Raw genomic sequence first — 4,987 nt, 5'->3', positions numbered from 1 at the left:
AAATACGTACTTCAGATTTGTGTGCGAGGTCAGGAAGTTCAGGTGCCATTTGAATATTATGTCTTTATTGTATTATCTGAACTGTTTGAAAACCATCCAATTAAAAGTGTCATTATTTATTTTACTTCTTGTTTTATGGGATTTTCTTTTTTGTTTTGTTTTCTCTTAACCTCTCAGCTGACTTTGTTGTGTAGATTGTCCAGTCTTGAGAAGGGATAATTCTAAGCAGGTTTATGAGCTGTTAAACAGGAGCTTATCTCAAGTGGAATATTCCACCTTATTCACATACATTCTATTACACATTATCTCAAAAACTACTGGGCCAAGGTAAACTAATTTCAAAGACGGATTTACTGGTTATTCACATATACAGTCCTGATTTAACCTAGAACCCTAAGCAACAGTAAGCAATAACGGCAAAACTCTAAGCAACAAGGAAACTGTAAGCAAAATGCAGATAACTGGAGAACCCTAAGCAACAAGGAAACTGTAAGCAAAATACAGATAACTGGAGAACCCTAAGCAATAAGGAAACTGTAAGCAAAATACCGATAACTCGAGAACCCTAAGCAACAAGGAAACTGTAAGCAAAATACAGATAACTCGAGAACCCTAAGCAACAAGGAAACTGTAAGCAAAATACAGATAACTGGAGAACCCTAAGCAACAAGGAAACTGTAAGCAAAATACCGATAACTGGAGAACCCTAAGCAACAAAGAAACTGTAAGCAAAATACCGATAACTGGAGAACCCTAAGCAACAAGGAAACAGTAAGCAATAACTGGAGAACTCAAAGCAACATGAAAACTGTAAGCAAAATACCGATAACTGGAGAACCGTAAGCAACAAGGAAACTGTAAGCAATAACTGGAGAACCCTAAACAGCAAGACAACTGTAAGCAGTAACCAAAGAACCCTAAGCAGCAAGACCACTGTAAGCAATAATTGAAGTACCCAAAGCAACATGAAAACTAAGCAATAACTAGTGAATCCTGGAGAACCCTAAGCAACAAGATATCTGTAAGCAATAACTGGAATACCCTAAGTAACAGGAAAACTACGGAATAACCAGAGAACCCTAAACAACAAGAAAACTATAAGTAATGACTGGAGAACCTTAAGCAACAAGACAACTGTAAGCTGTAAACGGCAATCCCAAAGCAACATGACAACTAGGTGTATAAGCAATAACTGGAGAATCCTAAGCAAGAATAACCGGAGATACCCTAGCAATAAGAAAACTAAGCAATAACCGGAGAACCTTAAACATGAAAACTATCAGCAATGACTGGAGAACTCTAAGCAACATAGAACCTAAGCAACCACATGAAGACTAAGATGTAACTAGATAACCCAGAGAAAAAAAAAACAGGAAAGCCGAGAAAACCGAAAAGCTAAACCAATACAACTGCACAGCCTTAAGCAAAAAAGGAAGATTATAATAAATAGAGAAGATAAAGCAACAACAAATCCAAGTTATAACCCTAAGGGAAACCTGCAAAACAATACGGTTACAGAAATCTAGGCAACAACAGGAAAACTGTAAGCTATAACTGGATAACCCTGAGCAACAACAGGAAAACTGTAAGCTATAACTGGATAACCCTGAGCAACAACAAGAAAACTGTAAGCTATAACTGGATAACCCTGAGCAACAACAAGAAAACTGTAATCTATAACTGGATAACGCCGATCAACAACAGGAAAACTGTTAGCTATAAATGAATAACTCTGATCAAAAACAGGAAAACTGTAAGTTATAAATGAATAACTCTGATCAACAACAGGAAAACTGTAAGCTACAACGGGATAACTGATCAACAACAGGAAAACTGTAAGCTATAACTTGTGATCCCTTAGCCATAGCAAGGAAACAGAAATAAGTCCAGAACCCTTAGGAACAAAAGTAAAACTAAGTAATAACTTGCAATCCCCACTCAGGCGCCAATTACACAAAACCCTTTCTGACTAAAGTCAAAAATTTTAAAACTGTGCGATGTTTAGTTTTTTAGTACTGGAAGGTGACATTTGGACACATTTTTCTTAAGATAACATTGATGATACAAAATTGATAGGGTACAAAATTTTAAATGTTCTAAAACCCCAAAATAAGCTTTGAAAGTTTGACTGAAGTCAGAAATGGATTTGTGGAATCGACTCCAGTAACACAGGAAAAATTCTAAGCAACAACCGGCGAACCCTAATCAACAACATAAAACTTTTAAACTCCTAAAGGAATGGCTAGAGTAGTATTCCAACAATGACAAAGAGCTATATAATCATCGGAAACAGTTTTAAAAACTTCATCAATGACTGTATGGAGAATTCTTGATATTAGTGCCGAAAAGAAATGACTGGAGGTTCTTGGGTAACACCAGGACAGCGTTAACCAGTGACTGCATGGAGAGCTCTAAGTAACAATAGGATAACTCGCAGTAAATGTAGTCATTTTTTTGATGGGTGGATGAATCTGGAATGCACATGGTAACTTACTGACGGACTTTCCCGTGTGTGACGTACAGATATGCACACCACAACGGAGAGAGACAAGTAATCTTCAACAAACGTTAGAACGGATAAACGGCCAGACAAGCGTCACGGACATTTGGGTGAGGAGACGCTTCTCAACACAGTGTGAGAGAGGAGGAATAGCAATTCGCTGAGAACAACAGGAAAACTGTAAGCAACGACCAGAAAAGCCTGTGTAATAACTGAACAGTGATAAAAGTCATCACTAATGTCGTTAGCAAAGGTCGAAAACCTTTATAGGAGGCGAAGAAAAGATGAAATATCTGAGTCGATGTCCAGGAGAAATTAGCGACAAACAATAATGCAAATGATAAGTCATGTCTTTAAAGGAGAACCCCAACGCCTTTATTTTCATACCAAATATTTCCAAGACACATTATTTTTGCTATGTTAGTATATAAACTGTTTTTCAAAACATACTATTTTCGTTCGTTCCACTTAAAAAAAAGCGTTAAAGTTGGATCGTCTGCCTCGGAACTCTGGTCGGGTGGAGTCCTGCCGTGATGACCTGCCGGGATTATGTACTGAAAAGACCTGCAAAGCGTTGACGAATCGATGCATTATTACGCCTACCCCCATGTGTGCTCTTCCTGCAGCTATCGTATAACTAAATCTATAATTACCCCTAGGTGTACACCTCTTAATTAGAACCCTGAAAATCATATAAGTAAAACAGTTTTACAGCAAATATTTTGAAAGATACCGGAGTTGTACTAGATCCTGGAAAAGCGTGTACAGCATAGCGACTGAGCGATACGATGACCGATTATCGCTCACATACCCGCCGCCGCAGATGGCTCAAGTGCATTCCCGTCTGGTTTGTCTGACACGAATTGGACATGCGTGGAATTATGGTAATACCCGCGGAGAATTTGGCGCCGTTTCGCAGTCCACAGAATGTATTTGTTATAGCTAAGTCGAGCGATAAGCCTACCGGCTGCAACATCCATGCAGTGGGGCCAGCTGATAGGGATTTGCAATGGCGAGAATGCTCTGTAGCTCAACACCAGCGAGTATCACCGCCAAAAATAAATAAATGGAAACACCGATTGGTAACACATAGAAATGCCATTTTAAATTTTCTCTCAGTTCCTGTGACGGGCTGCAAGGTACGGCATACTGTAGGGTATCACGCGCCCACAGCGGCCTGCAGACGAGGTGTAAACTGAGCCGTGGAACCGCACTGCATTCTCGTGGCCGTTGTAGGGAAAAGGCTGGCGGCTGCCTACAGTTCGTGTCACACAGCCTGCTGTTTCAAACAAGCAAATAACTAAACAACTTCTGCATTCCAGGACTTCTCTTCTTTCCAGTTCTCGTTTGGAATTTTTTTTCTTTTTTTTTTTTTTTCTTTCTTTTTTTTTTTTTTGGAAGGATGGAGTGGGGAGACAGATATAAACCTATAGCAAGTCTCATACGACTACGACCGAGTCCTCTTTAATGAAGGGGTGTTTTTGATGAGATCTGGTCCATATTTTCTCAATTTGTGGCATTTTTACGCCATGTATGTAACTTTACGGTATCGTTGTGTTGTGTTACTGCTGTCGCAAACCACCCTTGGACACAGAATAATCTCGAAAGTAGTTGTAAAAGTATAGCGATTGTATCCTGTGATCGGTGTTGTGTTGTGCACGTAGAGAAAGCCTCACATGCCGGCATAGAATGCACCACCCGTGACGTCTCATGGCTCGATCGTAGCGAAGTAGATTTTCTGATGTTTGGTCACCAAATTCTACTGTTTTCGACGTTTAACACGATCAGAATGGATTCGGGGAACATAAAAGCATCTACATGCAGTGTGGAAGGTCCAGCGCTGGGGTTCTACTTTGGTGTGATTTCTGAGATATGCAGTTGCCGGGTTACTGTCGCAACTATTTCTTAGTTGTCATTAATTAGTATTGTGTTCAAAATGTAACTAGGCCCCGGGATCACGATGCGTTCTTAGACAAGTCAGCATTTCAATCATTAAATTTGATGTGTTCCTTTCCTTTTATTTTAGCTGAAAGGACCCCTTGCAACGAGATGGGAAATCGCACCCCCTGTCGCTGAGGTCGATTGCAAACATGCTTACAGTGATAGTTAATCTGTGAATTGACGCAAGGGCTTCCCCGGATTGTGTTTAAAGTTGTTATGCAATAGGTGTAGCCGATGGAATATGCCCAGCTAAAATATTCGTTGCTAACCATCGACTTCATAGATAGGATAATATCCTTCTCTGCCTATCGTTGGTATTTGAAACAAGTTTTGTCTTACGAATTATACCGTGAATATATCACAATGTCTTTAATAGACATTTATTACGAAGTTAAATTGATGAACAGGTGCTCCTTTCTTAATTTATTTGTACAATATGCTGTTAGCTGAAGTAAATAGCGTTGAGCTTTTATTGAAAGAATACTGTATGTAATCAGTATGGATTTACAATAATACATTTGAACTTATTCACATATTGCTTGACAA

The sequence above is a fragment of the Liolophura sinensis genome, chromosome 12 (genome assembly GCF_032854445.1).
Source record: "Liolophura sinensis isolate JHLJ2023 chromosome 12, CUHK_Ljap_v2, whole genome shotgun sequence".
NCBI classification, from domain to species: Eukaryota; Metazoa; Mollusca; class Polyplacophora; order Chitonida; family Chitonidae; genus Liolophura; species Liolophura sinensis.
This window is presented reverse-complemented; position numbering follows the sequence as displayed.